At 40.2% G+C, this 24,764-nt stretch overlaps 2 pseudogenes; both read right to left on the reverse strand.

The window, feature by feature from the left end:
• Positions 1-555: 555 nt before the first annotated feature.
• LOC148012177 (putative 3-hydroxyisobutyryl-CoA hydrolase 3 pseudogene) lies at positions 556-12,266 on the reverse strand (annotated as a pseudogene).
• Positions 12,267-12,999: 733 nt separating this feature from the next.
• LOC148012178 (putative 3-hydroxyisobutyryl-CoA hydrolase 3 pseudogene) lies at positions 13,000-14,909 on the reverse strand (annotated as a pseudogene).
• Between the last annotated feature and the right edge of the window lie 9,855 nt (positions 14,910-24,764).

Here is a 24,764-nt window from a genome sequence, read left to right on the forward strand (position 1 = left end):
CTCCTCGAATTGAATTTGCTTCTTTAATCTGAATTTTCAACTGCTTCTCAACCTTCTTGTCTTTGATCATCTTCTTCTTCGTGTCCATTTGCTCCATCTTTGTCTTCCACTCGTTGCAGCCTTGTCAATGTCCTTTGCTCGTCGTGTTAAGCTTTATCTTCCATTCCGTCTTTCTGAAGAGTTGCCACTTCGTCGACTTCATCATGGCTCCATCCTCTCCTTCACCTTTTGCGTGTCATCACACTTTCTCTGGATTGTCTTGCCAAAGCTTGCCGCAGCCTCCCCCTTCCTCCTTCGTTTCGGGTCCTCTTTTCCTATTTTTTTCGTTTTTTGCTTTTTTTTTCTTCCCCCCTTTTGCTTTTTGATCCTTGTCCACTAATATGGCCCTTACACCGTCATAAAAATCACTAGAGAGTTTTTGATTCCCACATCGCACTGTCAATATGTAGTCTTGCCTAAGACACTCACGTAGGGTTTTTTTTGTCGGCCATTCCAAATCGAGTGTAAGGTTATTTCGAGGCTCAAAGGTGATGCCTTTTTTTAGCTTCTCTAAGGTTATGTTGCACCATCCAAGCAAGCACCAGTCAAACCTTTATACTCTCCTAAATAACCACGTAAGCGCAAAAGAAAATACGAGGCTCCAATGTCTAGGTGCAGCCCAAGTGCAGTCTCTAGCATAGAAAAGACAGTATTTTCAGTTGCAATCCAAAGAGGCCCATGTCAAGATTGTGGGAGAGAAGGAAGGAGTCTCACTTGTAGCTTTCTCACTTACACAATGGGGGAATACACACAAAGGTGGAGGCTGAAAACAGTTTTCCTCTTCTTAGTTGTGTAAGCCGAAAAGAACACCTGTACAGAGAAATAGAACACCTCACATGCAGCCATTGTTGCACCCCTGTACTCAGCCTTTGTGCTCGACAAGGCAACTGTAGGCTGTTTTTTGCTGCTCCAAGTGACTGTAGCACTCCCAAAAGAGAACACATATCCACTGGTAGATCGTCTATCAGAAATACTACTAGCCCAATCAGCATCAGTGTATCCATGCAACTGTATCTGAACCCCAGTCTCATAAAATAGTCCATACTGCAATGTGGACTTCACATACCTAAGCATGCATCTAGCTGCATCCAAATGCGGTTTCCTTAGAGCCGGCATAAACTGACTTACCAATCCAACAACATAGCTCAAATCTAGCCTGGTAATAGTCATATAATTCAAACTTCCTACTATGCATCTGTACATAGTAGGGTCTTCAAGAAGCTCACCTGCATCTGTGCTCAGCTTCACATTCTGCTCCAAAGGAATTGAAATAGGCTTACAACCTGTCATCCCATATTTGGACAGCATGTCCAATCTATACTGCCTCTGCAAGAGCCTTATCCCACGTGATGATCTAATCACCTCAATGCCCAAGAAATAATGCAGCTCTCCCAAATCCTTCATCTCAAACTTCTACTTCAATAGCATTTTCACATGAAGGATATCTTCATCACTATCACCTGTGATAATCAAATCATCAACATAAATGACAAGCAACATAATATCTTTCTCTGTTTTTCTCACATAAAGTGAGAAATCTGCCTTGGAAATCTGAAAGCCAATAGTGACAAGATACTGTCCTATCTTGTCAGACCATGCTCTAGGTGCTTACTTTAGGCCATACAAGGCTTTCTTCAACCTGCAAATAAACTCAGGATGAACAGCATGCACATAACTTGGTGGCTGCTCCATATAGACCTCTTCTTGCAAATCACCATGCAAGAAGGCATTCTTTACATCCATCTGATGTAAAGACCATCCCTTTGATGCAGCCATAGCAATGACTGCTCTTACGGTTGCCATCCTTGCAACCGGACTGAATGTTTCTTCATAATCAATGCCATATGTTTGTGCATACCCCTTGACTAGTAATCTTGCCTTGTATCTGTTCATAGAACCATCTGCATTGTGCTTCACCTTATAAACCCACTTATAACCAATTGCATTCTTATCTTTAGGCAAAGGTACCAATTCCCATGTAGCATTTGCTTCCAAGGCATCCATTTATTTATCCATGGCTCTCTCCCATTTTTCTTTTCCCATGGCTTGCTCAAAAGAAGTGGGTTCACGTCTTGTATCACTTTGACTATATAGGCATAGTGAATGGCTGTAAATCCATTATATTTCAGCCTATCCACAGGATACCTAGCTTTGGTAGACCTGCGCAAAGTAGGCTCACTTCCAGGTGCTCTCAAAACATCCCTAGTCTTCCTTACTCTAGGTGTAACAATAGAAGGAATACCCAACTCATCATCAATGCTTTGTTCTGAGCCACTGGATTCACCATCCATATAAGAGTGACTTGCATTCACATCAAACATGGGTTGATCTACCTTCTCTTTTCCTTTTCGTGATACATGCATACCACTATTTGCATTGCTTTGAGGAGATTCTCTTGATCTCAATCTGCCTGTCCATGGCGAAGAATGTGAACCACTGCTAGAGGACACTCCAAGTCCACTAATATCTTGTGACTATTGCTGTGAATTCTGTGCAGCATTACCATTTTGTGCATCTACATTATCAATCACATTTACTGGTTTATACTAGCTACTCATCTCATAAAAAACAACATCTCTGCTCACTTGAAACTTACGAGTAGACGGGTTATAGCATCTATACCCTTTCTACTCTGTAGAGAGTAACCAATAAAGATGCACTTCTCAGCTTTTGGATCCAACTTGGATCTCAACTCATCTAGCACATGAACATAGGCAATGCAACAAAAAATTTTCAAATGAGAAATATCTGGTTTCCTACTAGTATACCTCTCCTCTGGAATCATGCCATGTATTGTTGCAGTGGGAGTCCTGTTCATTATGTAGACTGCTGTAGCAATTGCCTCAGCCGAGTAAAAATATGGCAGGTCTTTTTCATTGAGCATGGCACGAGATACCTCTCCAATATGCCTATTTTTTCTTTCTGCAATTCCATTTTGATGTGGGGTATGACTACATGAATATTGTTGCTTTATGCCATGCTCCTACAAGAACCATGCAAACTCATTTGAGAGGTACTCTCCCCCTCCATCTAACCTTAGGCATTTTATTTGCAGGCCTATTTTTTTTAAAACCATATCTTTAAGAGTTTTGAAATGCCCAAAAACTTTACTTTTCTTTTTCATAAAATACACCCAAACTTTTCTGCTATAGTCATCAATAAAAGTGGCAAAATAATGAGAGCCTCCAATAGATGCAGCTTTAGTAGTCCACACATCAGAGTGGATTAATTCGAATGGCTTCTTACTCTCTTGAACATGTCTAGGAAATGGTTTCCTTGCCTGCTTTCCAAATTGACACGCTTCACATATCTTATGCATTTCTCCAACCTTGAATTTAGGCAATCCTGCAATAATATTTTGGGCTTGCGTTGATTAAGTCACTGTACATTAACATGACCAATGTGTTTATGCCAAATATTAATATCTGCAACTACACCAGTCCCATGTGTAAACATTGTTGCACTCAATTCAGGCATGTCTGTACATCTAACGTAAACATTCTGCCCTTCTTCTTTCCTTTTGCTATCAAGCGACCTTTATTTTTCATATCCTCAACAAAGCATCCATGAGGATTAAATCTAACCTGCAAGCCCTGCTCAACCATTTGACCAACAGAAACCAGGTTCTTGGTGATATTTAGGACATGAAATACATCCGACAGGTATTTCTTTTTCCCATCCTGTATAGACAAAGGAATTTTTTCAATCTGCATAATAGGATGTGCAGTATCATCACCAGTCTCCACAAATCCTGGTTTTTCCATTTTCCTTGCATCCTCCATCCATTCTGCATGACCTGTCATGTGGTTTGATGCACCTGAGTCAACATACCACACATCGTTGCTTTCTTCTTCACTTGTCACAAAATTGGCCATGTGCTGCACCATAAACAAATGCTCATTTCTGTCATCACCCTATCTGCTAGAAGATGCATAATTCCCTTGTTGCAATTTTCCATTCCTGATGTCATTCTGGTTTTTATAGCAGTCTTTAGCCATATGACCCATTTTACCACAGTAGTAGCATTCAACATTTTTGTTTGCATTTTGGCCTCTTTGCCATCCACCACGACCTCTTTGGCTCCCCCAGCCTCTAGAGTTACCACGTCGTCCTCCATAGGACTGGTTTTCTTGAGTTTGTTGCATATTCTAATTTTTACCATGGCCTCCAGATCGGCCTCCTCTACCTCTGTCTCTACCTCTTCCAGCATTTGAGTAGAAGACAGCTTCTTTTGAAGTTCCTCCTAAAGAAGATGCACCACCATTTCTCTGCTCCTTAGAAATTAGAAGAGTAATCAACTCCTCAAAATGAGGAAATCTGTCATGGACGGAAATGGATGTTTGGAACTATGCATAATCCTTTTCTAGACCATTCAAGGTCACAGAAACTAAATCATAATCTTCCACTAGCGACTCAATGGAAGCAAATGCATCTGCAATCTTCTTCACCTTCATGTGGTAGTCATTGATGCTCATACTTTCTCTTTGCACATTGTGCAACTCTTGCTTGAGATGCATTTTCCTGGCTTGCGTATTTGTGTTATACATTTTTGACAAAGTATCCCATGCCTCCTTTGGTGTACTTGCATCCTAAATATGCATAATCATAGAGTCTGAAATACTGATAGACAGCCAGTACATAACTTTTCTGGCTCTCTCATGCCATCCTTTAAATACCTGCATTTGCTGTTGATTGGGAACATTAGGAAGAATTGGTTCTTCTTCATTTCTTGCAACGAATTCCCAATATCCTTTTCCCATAAGGAAATTCTTCATTCTAAACTTCCATGCTTGAAAGTTATTCTTGTCAAGCTTTTCAATGACAATCTGTGAAAGAGAATCAGATGCCATTACAGAACACTGCAAAAAATTATGTCACTGCAAAGAACACAGCTTCAACCTCACAAGGGCAAATCTGCAAAACTGACGAAAGTGGTATTTGACCATACAGTCACTTCTTAGTGACGATTTTGCATCAACAGACAACAAGGATGATTCTGTAACTCCCAATGTCTCTGGCACAGGTATACGATGCAATTTCTACGATAACTTTTCACCGACCTATAGAATAGTAGTCGCACAGCAAAAAACAGGGCCTTTTCCTGAGTACGTGTAGAAAACTTCCGCCTCCAAAACAGAGCAACCAAGGGCTAAAGCCTAGTCCCGCAATATATACTGCCCTCTTGCTACACTGCGAAGGGCGTCTCAATCTGAGACAATGCACTATTGTACTTTCCGGCTATGCTACCTGCAGAGACTTGCTCCCAAACTCGAAAAATGAAAGCAACACTCGTCCTCTTGCATGAACACCACGAACTTGGTTTGCTTTCTTGAGCTCCTTACCACGAACCAGGCTCTGATACCATATCAAGATTGTGGGAGAGAAGGAAGGAGTCTCACTTGTAGCTTTTTTACTTACAGAATGGGGAAATACACACAAAGGTGGAGGCTGAAAATAGTTTTCCTCTTCTTAGTTGTGTAAGCCAAAAAGAACACCCGTACAGATAAATAGAAGAACCCTATATATGAGTCTCAAACCAAACTCGACTAACTAAGGTGGCATATTAACTGAGCCACGAAGTAGAGTAGATAAGGATTGCTGTCATCTAGCTATTATTCATGGGCGGTGTACCAACCTCATCTGCAGCTAATAAGTCGGTGACATAAATACACAACGGTCACCCTGGCATATGACGAGTGGAGCTTGATATCTCAACAGCCCATGTATAGATATACCTGCCTCTCCACCCATGACTATCCCATCAAGTATAGCCACATGAGGTTTTGTGTATGTTCCTAGCATGTAATTAAGATTGTATTCAGTGTGGAAGAACTCTTTCGCTAACTTGTACTGCCCTTCAATGCCAACATGGTAAGTCCTTGCAACATCACCACCTGCACAAAAAGCTCTTCCAGACCCCTTTATTATGATCAAAGACACATCATCATCATTCTCCCATCTCTTGTAAAGCTTCTCCAAGCAGCCTACCATCCAAGAAGAAAGTGCATTTAATTGGCGTGGCCTATTCAATGTAACCACCTTTGTATAGTCATAATTTCTCACAATGATCTCTTCTTTCGACTGTGTATCTATAGCTACGGATAGACAGTGGACGCATGCCTTGCACGCACACACACACACATATTTTTGGTGGATTCCACACCTCGGATGCGCAGCAGTATGACATCCATTCCCTCTGATCCTACGCATCCTCCAGATGGGCCAACTACTCATGATCATTGTCATCAAGATCTACGAACAGATCAATCTCTTCATTGTGTATTTCCGGTATATCAGCAAGATTATCTGTCATATCATCTGTCTCTTCTACTGGAGTATCTTCTCGTTTCTCTTCTCTTGCAAATTCTTCCAATGCATAATCCTCATCATCTCTTTTCTTGAAAATCTTGATTCTGTTTCCTGCAGTAGGCACTCTAAGCATTGTCCCATCCAATTCTGTCAGCTCATATGTTGCACTGTCAAAGACATGTCTGCCCAAACCCTCTTTTCACCATCTTCCGAAGTATATGCAATAACTTCTTCAATCTCCGCATGGCTCTAGTGTGGCTCTCATCCCAATAAAATTTTTGCCCCTTTCGAAGCAGCTGATATAAACAATCTGCTATGTGTGCAAAATGGGGTATCCAAATCATATAAAACACACAGGCTCCAAAGAATCTCTGTACCTCTGAAGTGGTAGAACAATACTCCGTAATCTTGCCTATAGCATCCACCTTCTCAAGTGAAGGTTTCCTGCCATAATACCCACACATATGTCCAACAATGACAACCTCATTTACTCCAAAAATAGATTTTTGCCCTGATAGTATCAAGTTCACTTCTTCTAACCTGGCCAAAATCTTTTCACAAGTTGAAATATGATCAGCCACAAAGTATCTGCATCCCTACTCATTTAGACTCTCATCCTTCTCTTCTTCTGCACACCCCTTAATGGGCACATCATCCAAGAAAGGCATGGTAAGCTGAGGTATGTACTCACGAAGAACCTTATGCATGTCACTCATCATATGCGCAACAGAATTAGTGGCACCTTGAGGCAAGGTACACATCCTGACAAGCTCAATAGGAGTTCTCATAGTGGTTATGTCCATGCTTTCCAAAGCCAGCTGAAACTGATCATATCCCGAATACAAATCACCTAAAGAATAGATGGCACGTCCAGCAAATGCTTCTACAAACTCATCCACAACTTGACCTATACCAACATTGTTGATAGTAACTCTGTTCACTGGCTGCATGTCCTGTATAAATCTAGAGAGTACCATTCTTCTTTGGAACTGTAAACCACCTATTTGAGTATAGTGCAAATGAAGGTTCTAGGATTCTCATCCTGATTTTCTCATTCAACAAGTCAATTAGCTTTGGCAAGTGTGCCTTAGGCACTGGAATAGGTCAAAGGTTCCATGGAATATGAGGAATAGTAAAGATCACCATAGGGGCAACAATATCTGGATTCACACATCCAATCTCATGTGAGAAAAAAGAAAACCCCCTTCCATGTCGCTCAAGCATATCCTGAAAGCATTTCTTCTCTGAGGGTAGCAAGAAATCACCATTTCCAATTTTCAATTCAGCAAGAGTCTCTGCTGAAAATTTATGGCCTATATGCTCTAGATTCCTCAAAATTGGATGCTTGGCAACCCTCTCTATTTGTTGATCACTGTCAGGTGGAAGCGGTACAACTACTGGCTTCACCTTCTTATCCATAGTCTTGTATTTCGTGTCAACCCTGGCTTCATTATGATCCTCTGCATTACTCAAATCTTACTGTAAATCAACAATTCTGCACTCTGGTGGATATCCTCAGCCCTCTGCTCTATGGACTGCATAGGAATAGCCCTAAACTCTGGATGCTGAAATATTTCAGCAATAAACTCTGTTGGCTGAAAATTTTCAGCCCTTTGTGTCTCTATAGGCTGATCATAATCAGTCGGAAACTCTGTTTGCTGAATTTCTTCCGCACTCAACACTTTTTGCTGAGTCACCTCAGCCTTTGACTCTATCTGTGACACAAAATCTGAAATTTCATGAAACATGTCCAGGGACTGCACTGATACATTACCATGACAACTCTGCATATTAGTTTTCAGCATATTTTCCATCTCTATCATCGTATATGCACAAATCATACTATCATACATCCCATCTATATGCTCATCATCCTCTAAAACACCTGCATTTTTCAAATCTTTCTCCTTCTTGCATATGTACTGCCTGGCAGCTCTAGGCAACTTAGAAATCTTCTGATAACTCATCGAACTGTTTGCTAAAATTCCAACAAAATTGAAGGAGAAAACACTGCTACTAGGAGGTGAGAACTCCAATCTCCTCTACTCTGTACCACCACCATCTCGCGGGACAGTGGTACCTAATGAAAACCTGAATCCCTCATAGTGGGCAAAGGTGCATCTCAAAGAGTATCTCTGTTTCTTCCATGGTTTACACACACAGTCATAAACTGGACTGCTCTCATACCATCTTTACTACGAATCTGTGCATAAGCAGATCCATCATCCATTACTTTCGTCTCCATGCGCATCTCTGTGATGAATGTCTGTCCAAGGATTATGGAGTAAGAGCATGAATCCTGCACAAAGAAATGGAAATCCTCCTCTACATCTCCAATAGAAATCCTGACACTAGGACATGCAGCATACAAATTACCTGCAGTGTTATTGGCAGCTCTTATACGCCACCCATGCTCAGCATCCATAGGCAATCTATTACTTTCATAAACTCCATGAACTATGAGATTAATCTCTGAACCATGATCCACCAAAGCAACATAAGGCACCTGTTTCTCTCCAATTTTTAAAATTGTTTTTGTAGTTGCCCTAGCCCAATGACTCCGCGAAAAATGACTACACGGTATCAAGATAGGCTCATCAGTTTCAGCATAATGCATAGGCTGAACTCTCTTCTCTGTCTGCGGAAAAACAAAAGCATTCTCAACCATAACCTCATCCAAATCCCCAATCAAAACTCCTGTGTATGAGTAGTAGGCAATGCATGTCTTTTTCTCTTCAGGACTTCTTGGAATTGATCTTGAAACTCTCTTTTCGAGATGCCCAAAACCTCAGAAATAGTAAAAGTCACCTCACTGCCAAGTATTTTGTCATTAAAGATCTTCTTCATATCCGTAGATGTCTCAATATCAGATATCAATCTAAACCCTGGCTGCTTTCCCTCTCTAGGCTCTTGCCTCTTTTCTTTCTTTTGAGCATCTTTCATCTGTCATTCTCGCCCTGGTCCCAAAGATGGCCCTGTAGTAGGTAGAGTAACAAACTCACCCCCTCTAGTCTTTTTAGCTGCATTTGGATTCTCTTCATTCCTCTTACGCTTCTCCTCAATAAGTACATCTACTCCCTGAGACTTAGCCAAGTAGGCATAAATAGTATACCTGTCAATAGGCGAATCCCAACCTGTCTCAGATCTAATGCTAGAACCTGCACTAGTCAAAACAGTCTGTTGAATTTTCCCTTTGTTTGCCGTCTCCATAGCATAGGTCCATAATACTGACTGATTCTCTGATCCTTTCTCAATCTAGACTCTATATGTAGAGGCATCTCCTCTAGCTGCCACATAAGAAGTACGGGCAGCCATATCATCTACTAATTTCTTCATTCTGCCTTTCCCAAAATTGGTAGCAAGCGGAGCTCCTATTTCAGTCAACCAGATTTGGCCATCTTGTCCCCAAAATACCAAATTCTTCCTCCTTACATCTTGAAAATATTCACAATCCCTGCAATACCGATGGTCCGTACTATCACACCAAATACATCTTCGATCAGTCCTAGGTGCACTAGGAGCACTCCTAGGTGCAGTAGGAGCACTAGAAGAAATAGTAGGCGCAGTCAAAGAAAACTGCTCTTTCAATTTTTCCACCAATTCTGCTTTCACTGACTCCAGTGTCAAATCCGTTATGCCTTTGATTATGTCATCAAAAGAGGAAGGAACCGACGGAGCGGATGGTTCTGGAGCAGAAGGAGTCGGCATCGGTCTTGGAACAGGAGGAGTAAAAACAGTAGGCACTGGTATAGGCCAAGTAACTGGATGAGGAAGAGAAGAAATAACAGGGGTAGAAGTAGACATAGGAGCAGAAGACGGTGTCGGTGTCATGGATCCATTCTATAGGCGGGTCTTCCATATCCTCCTCTTGGTCAAAGTCGAGACCGCATCTTGGGCATCTTGCCAATCTGTTTTAAGACCCATAGGCTTCGTGCGATCCTCAAGAAGCTCTCCTAATTCTTCCTGAAGAGCAAGATCTACAGCTTGCAAGAAAAGCTCAACTTTCTCAACATCCAATGCTCTTTGTTCAATGGCATCAAGCTGACTATACTTCTCTTCGAATTCTTGTATCAATTCTGAAGCAGCTAGACCTTTGTTTGGCATGTAGACCCACTCTCGGAATGACCGCCGTGTAGCCATCCCAAGTTCCTCAAGAAAATACTCCTCTTTCAGGGCCTTCTTAAAATCTTGCCAATGCGAATTTTGAAGGAAAAGATCTGTCACTTTTACCCTCAAGGCGGGTGTGACAAGGTGAATAAAATATTTACTCATAAGCCCTGTTGGTATTCCAAAAAATCCCATCTTGATCTCATACGTCTTCAAATAAGTTGATACATTATGGCCATTAAATAGCTTCTTTTCATTCTCAACTGCTTCAATCGCCTTAGTCGTGCTGATTGCATTCTCTTGCTTCGAATATAGTTGCCTTTACTGAGACAATTGTTGTTGATGCAACTGCTGCTGCTGCTGCATATACAATTGTTTCTGTTGATTTTGAAGCTACATATACATAGACATATTCTGCAAAGTTTGCTTTAAATCATCCGTAGAAGTACTTGAAGCAGAAGTCGATGATGAAGCTGAAGTAGAGGACAAAGCAAGAATCGTAGAAGAGGCTGAAATGGATGCTAAAGTATCTCTCATCCTGAAATTTAAATGTGACGCTTTCACATCAGGTTCACCAAAGATGTCGAAGGGTTTTCGAAAGCATTCACCAAAGATGTCGAAGGGTTTTCGAAAGCAAAGTCGCGACCACAGAGGATCTTGACTAATTTCAGGATAGAAGATCAATCAAGCACGATCATAATTCAATTTGAAAGAAGGTTACCTCAATTTTGGATAATGGCCCTATAATCAACTTGTTCAAGCCTTTTGGTCTCTTGAATGTGGTAAATAGACTATTCCTCACAGCTTGAGATAATCTCCTTGTGGTAGCTTTAACTGTTTCAATAACGCACTTGGTCCCCACCTCGGAAGCTGGGAGTGATTTGCCAATCTTCTTCTGCAAAGAATCTAAAATAAGACTTCCTTTTACAAATGCTCCTCCTTTTTCACCGGTAAAAGTTCATCAAGTATTGGATTGTAGACAGCTCCCATAGTTGGTATCTTCTGAATGGTTAAGCTAATTGATACGATATGATATTAAGATTATTATCACCCTTCGAAGATGATATTCAGAGTATTATCACCCTTCGACGTGCGAGTTGCGGGGAGGAGTTCATGTTGCACAAAATCGGAGCCACCATCACTCAGATAATTAGAGGAAAGGCCGGGCATGCAAGGGGCTAAAAGTGAAGGCAAAGGTGGGAAGAACGGAGGTATGAGAGAGAGAAAGATAACGAGTATAACTGCTGCACCCGTTCTTCCGTGCGAGCCTTTAAGGAAGCTTCTTTGTAGACGCAGACGCCAAAGCGTGGATCATCATCATCATCATCATGAATCACCCAAAAAGAGAAGAGAAGGAATTGTTTGAAACACAGATGACGAGATTCTGATCAAAACTGAACGCTCTCAAATTCTACACCGCACAAAGCAGGCTGGCAGCGAGAACAGAAGCGCACTAGAGCTTTGCCATGCTTGTCGACTTCAGGTTCTTTCACTCCTTGTTGTCTCATCCTATTACTGCAGCCTCGACTTTCAAAACACGTTCGTTAGCTATGAAGCAATTATGCCGCTCTACCCTTGAATCTCGGTAATATTGCAGTTGGCCGAAGGAGGGACACAGAAGCTGAGCAGGAGGCTAGAATAACGGAAATCGCCTGAGCTCTTCTCCTTCTTATCCTTGAAGCTTCATCTCTCGAGCATCTTCATCCGCCTTTGATCTCATATTTACCCTCTGTGTCAGTCTCATCTTCATCGTCTTCAACTTCTCCTTTGTCGTCTTGCAGGTCGGCGTTCCCTTTGGCTCTCTGTGGCATGTTGACGGTTTCGTCACCTTGAACTTCTTCGATGTTGTTCTATAATTGTCTCCATGTTGTAGAGCTCGCCCTTCGTCATTTGCTATTGCCCGTCGTCTCAGTAATTCCACCAGTCTCCTTGTTCTTCTACTGCTACGTCGTCTCGTTGTCTCTCGTCCTTCAATTGTCGCCTTTGGCTCTCTGCCTCCCGTCAGAACCAAAATACTCCTTGTCGAGCTCCTCGAATTGAATTCGCTTCTTTCGTCTGAATTTTCAACTGCTTCTCAACCTTCTTGTCTTTGATCATCTTCTTCTTCTTCATGTCCATTTGCTCCATCTTTGTCTTCCACTCCTTGCAGCCTTGTCAACGTCCTTTGCTCGTGGTCTTAAGCTTTATCTTCCATTCCGTCTTTCTGAAGAGCTGCCACTTCGTCAACTTCATCATGGCTCCATCCTCTCCTTCACCTTTTGCGTGTCGTCGCACTTTCTCTGGATTGTCTTGCCAAGCTCGCCGCAGCCTCCCCCTTCCTCCTTCGTTACGGGTCCTCTTTTCCTATTTTTTCCGTTTTCTGCTTTTTTTTTCTTCCCCCCTTTTGCTTTCTGATCCTTGTCCATTAATATGGCCCTTACACCCTCATAAAAATCACTAGAGAGTTTTTGATTCCCACATCGCACTGTCAGTCTGTAGCCTTGCCTGAGACACTCGGGCTTTTTTTTTTACCATTCCGAATCGAGCGTAAGGTTATTTTGAGGCTCAAAGGTGATGCCTTTCTTTAGGTTCTCTAAGGTATGTTGCACCATCCAAGCGAGCACCAGTCAAACCTGCATACTCTCCTAAATAACCAGGTAAGCGTGAAAGAAAGTATGAGGCTCCAACGTCTGGGTGCAGCCCAAGTGCAGTCTCTGGCATAGAAAAGACAGTCTTTTTAGTTGCAATCCGAAGAGGCCCATGTATAGATATACCTGCCCCTCCACTCATGACTATCCCATCAAGTATAGCTACATGAGGTTTTGTGCCTAACATGTAATTAAGATTGTATTCAGTGTGGAAGAACTCTTTCCCTTGTACTGCCCTTCAATGCCAACATGGTAAGTCCTTGCAACATCACCACCTGCACAGAAAGCTCTTCCAGACCCCTTTATTATGATCAAAGACACATCATCATCATTCTCCCATCACTTCTAAAGCTCCTCCAGGTGGCCTACCATCCAAGAAGAAAGTGCATTTAATTGGTGCGGCCTATTCAATGTAACCACCTTTGTATGGTTATAGTTTCTCACAATGATCTCTTCTTTCGACTATGTATCTGTAGCTACGGACGGATAGTGGACGTATGCCTCGCACGCACACACACATACATCTTTTTGGTGGATTCCATACCTCAGATGCGCAGCAGTACGACAACGTAAGTCCAACAACTCCTCTCGATTCAACTCCTCTTCCCAATGTAGCACACTCCATGTGATTGTCATCTCTTCTATCGACATGATAGGTTTTTTACCATACATCAATTTAGCAAGCATATATCATGTAATTCCACTATGAGTTGTTTTGTCAGCCCACAAAGTATAAGGGAGCAATCATGGCTACTCTTTTACCTTCTCTCCATATGCTTTGACCAATGCCTTCACAACAGGTGGATAACCTCTTTCACTTTTGCCATTTCCTTTAGGGTTATAAGCTGAAGTTAAAGCAAGCTTTATCTCCATCCCTGCAAAGAAATCATGGGCTTCATTTGCATCCAGTTTACCCCTATCTATTGTACTTTTTTCCACGTAGCCATACTGACAAAAGATCTCTTATAAGAGAAAAGTACACACCGCATTTGTTGTCTTACTACGTAGAGCTCTCCCTTCCACTTGATTGGTCAAGTCTTCATGGTCAAGTACAAGATATCTCATTTGAGAAAGATCTAGAGGCATTGTCACTAAATCCACCACCCACTAAAAATGAAGATACAAGGGGTATGTGGGTTGCAATTCATTCCAATATCTCATAGATAAATACATTTGACATATCGTACATGCTTCCAAAAAGTGAGAAACATCCTTATACATGCCCTACCACCAATATCTTTCTTTGAGCTTTGCAAAAGTATCCCAAACACCTCTATGGCAAGCCCATAAGCTTTCATGAAATTCTTGCATAACATTTACTTGTGAAGCTATGTCACCCAAAACTCACAATGGCATACATTGTTTCTTCTTAGCATGTTTCCCCAAGTACCCATCTTTTAAGAAAAAACCATAGGCTTTTCTCTTGATCTTCCTAAACCCCTCACCCGACCACTTGTCTCTCTTCGTTAATGTGTTGAGGTATTGACCAAATCTTAGCCATTCTCCTGCATATTTGTCTTCCAGAAACACTTCTACACAGGATACATAACATCTAAAGTGTTTTCTCTTTGCTGTCCAAGATCCTCTTAGTGCTATAGCAAGTCATTGCATTGGTAAATTCACTCTTACAACAGTTGTATTTGATAAACCAGTTGCTGTATTTACTACATTTAATGTTTTCCTTGCATTCATGAGAGCTATACATGTAGTTACAATGGCTGCCAATTTAGTTTCACCAATCAAAACATCATTTTGAGCTACAAGAAAGTCATCTTCTTTCTCATCCATCAACCCATCTTCATTTTCATAGCATGCCTGAGATAACATGTCTACTCCCACCAGGTTATCTCTTCTTGCAATATGTTGAAATTCACGGTTCAAAGATTTGATGTATGTAATCCACCAAAGCATACCAATGTCTTGGGTAGCACAACTATTAATCATACCCAATACTAGCAAACAATTAGTCTGAATGACTACATGAACACCCATAAAATACTCCTTATCACAGTTAAGGGTTGACACAATTCCCCATAATTCTCTTATTACCTATGAATACCTTCTCCATCTTTCGATTATTACTTTAGTATCAAATCGAATTGCATCTTTCCGAATTGCCATCCAATTCCAATTGGGCTTGTATCAATAGTAATAAAATGATAAACTTCCCATGTGAATAATGTTGAGATATTTGCAATCACACCTACTTTAGTCCCTTTGTGAGAAGCAATGAGGGCTCAGGGCCAGAATCCCATATGCACAGTAGGAGAAAGTACCACCACTCAATTCCTATAAAGCATTGTACTTGCACTCTCTTTCTAATGCAATGATAGTACTCTTTTCTTTCCTGTAAAGTGTCATGTCACTGTCAATACACAAGATTGTGTTTATGAGTCCAAGTCTCAATCTTGGAACCTAATTCACTTGTGTAACAATTTGTCCTAGTTAGGGTCAATATCTTCATGAGTTTCTTTTTCCTCTTTCAACCTCCATAGCTTCCGCATTTGCCATGCTCTAGATCCCGCATATTTCACATGGTATCAGAGCCCAGTTGAGCATAGCCCAACTCTCCTTTCACTCCTCTCAACTCCTTTCCATCTTTGCTCAGCTCAGTTTAAGTACTGGACCCTATCTCCAACTTCATTTGCATTCCTACCTTCAATGAAGCTTCCATGGTAGCCATAGACAGCAGTATCGTGTCAGCTTGAAGCTTTCATATCTCTCTCCACAAGCCAAATCTCTCTGAACTTCCTTCTGGAGAAGTGTTTCTCTACTTCCAAAGCTCCACCTTGGCACCTTAATCATTGAGATTGGGCAACATAGCTTTAGCATTGCCTCTTTTCAAAGTTGCTGCCATAGATGTGTCTGTGGACAACACCTAACTCTATTGGAGAAACCATATCTCATCAACCAGGCCATATCTCTTCAAGATTTCTTCTTGAGAGTTGTTCTTCAGGTCAATGTGCAACTTCTTGGCACAAAAATCAAGGAGATTGATGCATACCATGCCCGACATTTGCATTTTTCCAAATCTGGGTGTAGTTTTGACAGCGACCACTTTGAAGGCTTAGATCTCTCAACTTGGGAAAAATGAATACAAACCCTCTTAGGGGGACTTAGACCCATTTGTGAGGGTCCTCCATCTCAAAGGGTTTGAGCAGATTCAACCTGTGGAGCGCGTGGGAGCTCATTTACCAGTCTCGCTGGTCCCTGTTTTGACAGGACAGCCATAGCCACTTACCTTCAAGCTCATGTTTCCTTCATTTTCTCTCTCCTACCACTTAAATCAAGCCAATGCCACTCTAATCTGAAGTTTTCAGCAAGTATTCAACCATCAAATCAGCAAGGAGGGAAAGCTATGAAGAGTTTTTGAAGATCATCAAGTCAAACTCAAGCAACAAACATCAAATTTCAAACTAGTATCTTTTAATACTTTATTGCCATTGCTTGTGTCTTTGACATATACAAAGATCAACTCATTGTTGGTTATTCTTAGTCATTTGAAGTTGATTTGCTGCTGGTCTCTCAAGTCAAATATGGGCAAAGATTCTCGAATTGCCCATTTCAAAGGAGTCGAGTTTCATACCTGGCAAACCTGCATCAAACCTCTAGGCCATTACCACTGGAAAAGAAAAGAAGCCTCGTGATGCGGATCTTGCTGTCACTTGGCAAAAGAACGATGATAAGGCTCAGGCCATTATCAAACTGGAGCTAGATGATGTTGAGAGAGAGAGAGTACGAGAGAGATACACAAGACATGCTCCCAAAGAATGATTCATATTGCTAGAGAGTTAGTATATATAGGTGAGACCCAAGTCAAGTGAGAGATGATATATATAGTTGTAACATCCCCACTCAAACAAAGGTCTTTGGCTGCGAGTGAAAAAACCCTTGGGGAGAACAAGGGAAAAACCCGAGCCCCTACACATACCTACGATACAAAAATGATTTACTATAAAGTTTTCTTGAATACAATGATACATGCCTCAATCAGTGAGACAAGAACTTGGAACAATACCAAGTGCATGTCTTAATGAACTAAAGCGAGCTTCACTAAGAGCTTTTGTGAAGATGTCTGCAAACCATTTGATCACTGGGACAATGCTCCACCATAATGGAATCTTTCTTGACTTTATGTCGAACATAATGATAATGAATAGCAATATGCTTTGATTTACTATGTTGTATATAGTCTTTGGTTAGACTAATAGCAATTTGGTTATCGCATCGAAGAGGTGTACTAGATGATGAAGGATGTCCCAAATCTACAAGTAGTTGTCGAAGCCAAACTAGCTCGTGAGCTACTAATGATGCAGCAACATATTCGGCCTCAGTTGTAGAAACCGCAACACATCGTTGTTTCTTGCTGGACCAAGAAACCAAACATCCATTTACAAAGAAACAATTCCCACTTGTAGATCGCATGGATAAGTGTGAACTTGCCCAATCAGCATCTGTATATCCAATAAGGTCAAGAGAAGTTGAAGAAGATAAAGAAGAATCCTCTCGACGACGATAAATAAGACCAAATTCCTTAGTACCCTTGAGGTACTTAAGAATACATTTTGCAGCACTCCAATGGATAGTGGAAGGGGAAGAAAGATATTGTCCCAAAAAGTTACCTACAAATAAAATATCAAGTTTTGTGTTTAAACCAATAAATTGAAGACAACCAACAAGATTAGCAAAAGGTTGATGAATGGCTGATTCTTCATTGCATGTTGTAGATGTACCCTTGGTAGAGCTCGAAAGAATGGGAGTGTTGGCAGAGTGTACATTTGTCAACCCAAACTTCTTAACAATATTATTAATTAACTTTGTTTGGCGAAGAAGAAGAATGCCTGGTTGTCGATGTCGTTGAACTTGAATACCCAAACAAGAATGTATCTCACCAAGATCCACCATTTCAAATACAGTCGATAAAAGCTTCTTCATAGCATCCAAGAAAGCAATATTATTTGACACAAGAATAGTATCATCAACATATAGAGCAAGAATAATAAAACATTTTTCCTCCCTTTTGATGTAAATATTTGGGTCAGCAAAACATGCAACAAAACCTTTAGATGTGAGGAACTGATCAATCTTAATATACCAAGCATGAGAGGCTTGCTTCAATCCATATAATGCACGATGAAGCTGGCATACAAGATGCTCCTTTCCTGCAATCATAAAACCTTTAGGTTGCTCCATATAGATTTCTTCTTCAATATCTCCATTGAGAAAAGTCGTTTTAACATCCATTTGGTGAATTTCTAGATCAAATAGTGTTGCAAAAGCCAAAGTCATACGAACAGTTGTGGAGTGCACAACGGGAGAAAATGTTTCTTGATAATCTACTCCTGCAATTTGCAAGTAACCTTTTGCAACAAGTCGTGCTTTGAACTTATCAAACGAGCCATCAGTTTTGGTCTTGGTTTTATAAACCCATTTACATTTTATAGGAACAAGATTTGGGGGGAGTTCAGTAAGAATCCATGTACCTTGGGAGATTAAAGAATCATACTCAACTTGCATAGCTTCTTGCCATTGATCCCTTTGAGACAAATTGATAGCGTCCATATATGATATTGGATCCTCTTGGACAGACATAGCATCATCAAAGACATCATATTCAATAGAATAGAATCCATGCTCTATCTCAATAGGAAGATCGACATAGATTTCCAAATTTTCATCAATCTTCTTTGGAGGTAAAGGAGGTTTATGATCATCAGAATTAGTAGACTCACAAAGCAAGTAAGAAAATGCACTAAGCAAAGACTGTGTATCATCTGAAATATCTGACGACCATGTGCCACCCATAGTCTTCTCATCAAATATAGCATCATGACTAATGATAACCTTTTGAGTAGAAGGATCATAAAATTTGTAACCTTTGGAATGATCTGAATAACCAAGAAAAATAACCTTCAAACCTGGAGGATCCAACTTATGTCAAGTGTCCTTGGGCACATGAATATAAGAAATGCAGCCAAATGTGCGAAAGTGAGAGACTAAAGGTGTCTTCCCTATCTAGATTCTTATAGGAATTTTACCAGTAGGTGCAGTTGTTGGAAGATGATTTTGAATAAGAACGGCTGTTAAAAGTGCTTCAGTCCAAAACTTTTGAGACAAACTAGAGTGTATAAGCATGCAACGTATAGCATTAAGAATAGTGAGATTTTTACGCTCAGCAACACCATTTTGCTGAGGAGAATAAGGAACTATAAACTCATGATGAATACCTTGATCCTTACAGAAGTCATCAAATAGATTGGATACATATTCACCACCATTGTCACTGTGAAGTGTCTTTATAGAGAATCCAGTTTGAAGCTCCACACTTATCTTGTATTGTTTAAATATAGATAAAGCCTCAGACTTATGTCGAAGAAGATAGACATGTGTGTACCATGAGAAATCATCAATGAAAGTTATAAAATATCGATATTGACACTTTGAGGCAGGAAAAGGACCGCAAATATCAGTATGAACCAAATCCAAGAGAGCATAGGAATGTGATGAAGAAGAAGTGTGGAAAGGCGAACGATGGTGTTTTCCAAGTGCACAGTACTCACATATTCCCATACGTGGATGAGATTTAAGATCCATACCTTACACAAGACCATGACGATAAAGATCAAGAATTTTGGCAAAATCAAAGTGTGCAAATCGTTGATGCCATAATTTGCAATCTGCATCTCTAGGGGCAGTAACAACATTTGCAACTGTATCGTTCAATGATAGCTCAAATAGATTACCATGTCGAGGAGCCACTGCTATAGTATATCCGTCTTTCTCTATACGACATTGATTATGATCAAAGCCAACAAACAAACCAAGATCAACTAGACAAGCAACATAAATAAGATTTCTTTGCAAATCTGGAACATGAAAAACTCCTCTTAATATTCTAGTGGATGAAACAGTCCCCAAATATAAATCACCCACTCCTTTGACTTGACAAGTCGTATCATCCGCAAGGTAAACAAACTTCTTGACAGGAAGAGAATGATAATTGTGAAGCCACTGCGATTGGCATGTCATGTTTCCAGTGGCACCTGAATCAACGATGAATAGAGAACCATCATGAACATGAAGTACCTTTTCTGGAGAGATATCATGATGGATGAAATTGAGCTCCTGATGAGTATGATCATCATCAGTTGTAGTTCAAGAACATTCTTCATCATATCTGTGTTTATAACAACGACAAGATGGATGATCTGTATATGCACAATAATGACAAGGAGGAAAACTTTTGGACGAGCGAGGTTGCTTTGTAGTAACTCCATGCTCCTCATCATATTGACGTGCCCAGCAATCAGAAGCCACATGGCCGTTCTTATCACAATAAGAATAATTTTTGTTAGGATAAGCAAGACGTGAAGATTTAATACCTTGATTAGAGCATCCACCCTGCTGAAAACGTGAAGCGGGATGCTTGCGAGCAACAAAAGCAGCATCAAAATCCCTTTGTTCGCAAGTGACCAAAACAGCATCAGATTTTTCCAAATGATGCTCATGATGTTGAGAATATTCAATAAGAGATATACATGCTTTGTTAAAGTGGATATTATCCTTGTTAGACAAAATAGTGATGATATTGTCATATAAAGGATCTTTGATGGTATGAAGAAGTTGAGTAACAATCTTGCAAAGGTTGTCAACAAAATAAAGATAGAACTCTTAAATCGGGTGGATTGTTGCAGCCCTTACCTATCCCCAAAGGAAAATGGACCCACATTACCATGGATTTCATCACTGGTTTACCTACAACCAAGAAGGGTTGGGATAGCATCTATGTGGTAGTTGACCGACTCACTAAAGCAGCCCATTTCATCCCTACAAGATCCCAGTTTACAGCATCTCAAGTTGCCACTCAGTTTATGGAGCATGTTTTTAAATCTGAAAAAATAAAAGTATAGCCATTTGGAAACATATAGCCACTAAAATCATCTATGCTATAGAGCCATTCTTTCTTATATAAACAATCTTATAAGGGCTATCCCACCTGGGCTCTAACTTGCGTGGGAATAGCTCATGACAAGTATCATAATAAAGGACCAATTGACCCTTGGAAAATCTATACTTCATAGCCCTAAGGTCATGAAGCACTTTCATCTGCTTCTTCCCTACTTCCTAATATAAGAAGGCTTGTAATCTAATCTCATCAACTTGTGTAACGGAAGTGAACCTTTCTTGCAAGGCTTCCTCTTCACCCAATAATGGTTTAGAGTAAACCTTACTATAGGTAGCTCAATCTCCAAATGTAAAATGTACTCTTTTCCATAAACTAATTTGAAACGAATGTGGCCTATTGCTCTTTTAAATGTTGTATTATAGGCCCAAACAACTACATACAAATTTTAATCCCAATCACGATTATCTTCTAATACAGTATTAGAAAAAATCCTCACAAGCTACTTATTGGTACTCTCTAACTGCCCATGGGGTTTAGCAGTCTCTCACAATTTTTCCTAGCATCATATCTCTGACAAATATCATAACTCTTAACATATGCCAAAGCATCCTAGAAAATTTTCGGCCACCACCAATAGCTAGAGCATAAAGCTTTTTGGTTCTATAAGCCATCCAACAAAATGATCCCCACATGTTGAATCATGGCATTCCTCTAAATTAAATGGCATCTCATTAGGCACCGCACAATGATGATACACCTCATCCGGTCGCCTTCTCTACAAGGCCTTGCCTATAAAGGAAAAGCAAAACACTTGTTGCTTAATATTCCTCTTCTTAAATTTAGAAAGAGTTTCTTACGGATTTCCTATGGATAGATAATACATAATAGATGCATACCATGACAAGATTGAGGATATTTTAATCTTGCATAGATTCTCGGAGTCACTAATATCAGTCCACTTTTCCTTAGGCTCACTAAAATCTACTAAGCATTCAATAATTCCTTGAAATTTTGGCGGTGTACTTCGAATCTCATAGTTAAACTCTTACAAAGAGATTAACCACTTGGCTAGGTGATTAGGAGATTGAAGATTGTCCAACAGTAAGCGTAGATCCTTAGTCTTGGTGAAAAATACCATCTTCTCATAAAGAATGTAATGTCTAAAATTCTTGGGGGTGAACACCATAGCCAAACATACATTTTCTAAATAACTATAAGAAAGCTCCTAAACGCCCGATTTTTGGCTTGCAAAAGCACTTGAATGATAAAGTTTCACCTCCTAAAAATGGGATAGGCAATAGCTAATACTATGTCTTGTTACAATCATAAAGATATAGAAAATCTCACCCCTTTTTGGAACTTTTAATGTTGGTGTTTTGGATAATTCCATCTTAATATCCTCAAAAGCACACGGTTTAGTCCTTTCCAAAACATGGCTATGCACTAGGAGATTCATCAAACGTAATGAGCACTTGGGTTTGGGTAATGTATTAATGAACTTAATAGCCCATAGACAAAACAAAGCTATAAACCTCCCTAGGGTTGGTGGGTGGGCTTATGCCCATAAATACTAGTAATTTCTCAAGATCAAGAGCAATGTCAGTTGCACTCACAACATGACCCAACAATAAGCCATACGTAATGTTGAAAAATAAAAAATGATGTATGCTCTAGGAAGAGATGTCCTAAATCCCATATGCATAGCGAGGAGAGTGGAGAAGCTGAAAAGCTATAAAGAAATGTACTTGGTTCAATTTTCATGTATGCTACTTTATACTTTGTACTTCATTATGTTTCTTTCTCATGGTTAGCTCAAGATTGTGTTTATGAGTCCAAGCCTACATCTTGGAATCTAATTCATTTGATCAATAGTTTGTCTTCTTGTCTATGTTACTATGGTTCTTGTCATCAACTTCCGTCCTCCATAGTCAATGCTATGCTCTAGATCCATGTTTTGTCACATGGTATTAGAGCCAGTCGAGCATGGCTTAACTTTTGTTTTTTGCTCTTCTCCCTACTCCCCCAACTTCTCATAGCTCAGCTCCATCTCAGGACAAGTGTATGAGTTCATCTCCCACTTCATTCTCACACATCTCTTCTTGGCCACCATAGCCAACCTGCACCCACTCACATTGGAGCCCCTAGATCTCCCAATACAGGAAATACCTCATTGAGATCTCTTATGAAAACTTCTTCCCCTGCTCCTGAAGCTTCTCTCTAGCACCTCAGTTGTCTGATTTTGGTGCATTATACCTCCAACATTATGAAAATTTATCGAATCTGTCCAGACTGCACCGACTTTTATTTGTACCACTGCTACTGTGCACACATGCTGTGATTCTCCCTGTAAGTGTAGGGAAAATGAAGCTTACTATATGGGCCATCTCTCCATCAAATATTTTTTCATTTGACTGTGTGGACGTGTTGCTACAGATGAAAAACCAGTCGAACTGAGAACCCTAATCACAGTCCACCATAGCCAAAAAGTGACTAAGCTTCATTTCTCACCTTATTTTCTTATCCTTGCTAGTTAGAAGACTCAAAGGACCCCTTGCAACTCTTATCTACTCAATGTTGCTGATTAATCAACAAGGAAGACAAGTCTTTGAGGATTTTTGAAGATTTGAAAGAATCAAGTCAACAACATCTAGCTCAACAAGGAGACTCAACATCAATAGTATCTCTTGATACTTAATCAGTGTCTCTTGACACTTATGTATTTAGCTCACTCATGAACAAGATATTCACTAATTTTACCTCAGCTACTCAAAAACCTATTCTCAGCACATCTAATGATTTAAATCCCTATTGGTAAAATCCATTTGTAAGTCTTAAGTTCTGTGTAAAAGGATAGACACTTCCCCAGTGTTCTCGTGGTAAGACCTCCTTCTAAGATGATTGAACTAGAGCCGATAGCAAAGTTTAATGGTGAAGGCTTTCGTGCTTGGAAAGAGAAAACCATGTATCATCTCATGAGGAAAGACCTATGGGATCTCTTTGAAGAAGATGATGCAGAAGATGCTAAAGAGGAATATGCTATAGAAGACCAGCCTAAAACAGAGGCATGGAAGAAGATGAACAACAAAGCTCTAGGTATTATTTCCTGGGGTCTATCAAATGATGTATTACACCACATCTCTAGCATTAGGGATGAAAAGAAGGCATGGAAAGAACTTGACAAAATCTTTGGTACACAAGCGAATAACTCAAGGTAAAATTACTTTTGTAGTTTTATAAGTTGGATATAAAAGACAGATCATCTATGACTATACACATCAATAAGTTCAAGATCCTTAAAACTCAACTAGCAACTCTTAAAAAGAACATTGATGAGGATGAGGCAATAGCAGTGCTACATGTCAGTGTTAATCATGAACTGTAGGAGAATCTTGTTTCAACACTAAGTATTGCTCCCAATGAAGAGGTTAAGGATTCAACACGGACAGCAAAAGTTGGATGACATGTTATTATTGTGGTAAGACTGGCCATATTGTCAATGAATGTTTCCCTAAGAAAAGAGCATAGCTGATGTAGAATGACCACCACCAAACTCAATTCATGAATGAAGAAGAAGAAGAAGATGCTTCTGTTACCATCAACAACTCTGATAGATTGTCCTAAGGAATTTTTTCCCAGAGTGGATTTTCTTTGTAAAAACCCTGCCAAAGATGTAAAGTCTCAAGCTTTAACTTGACTAGACTGCCTATGAGCTAGTCTCCTGGGCCATGTTAGCATGTGGGGGGGCAAATGCCAACAAGTGTAGGGACTCATCATTT

Source organism: Lygodium microphyllum, chromosome 27, assembly GCF_053477565.2.
Source record: "Lygodium microphyllum isolate KBCC chromosome 27, Lygodium_microphyllum_v1.1.10, whole genome shotgun sequence".
Taxonomy (NCBI): Eukaryota; Viridiplantae; Streptophyta; class Polypodiopsida; order Schizaeales; family Lygodiaceae; genus Lygodium; species Lygodium microphyllum.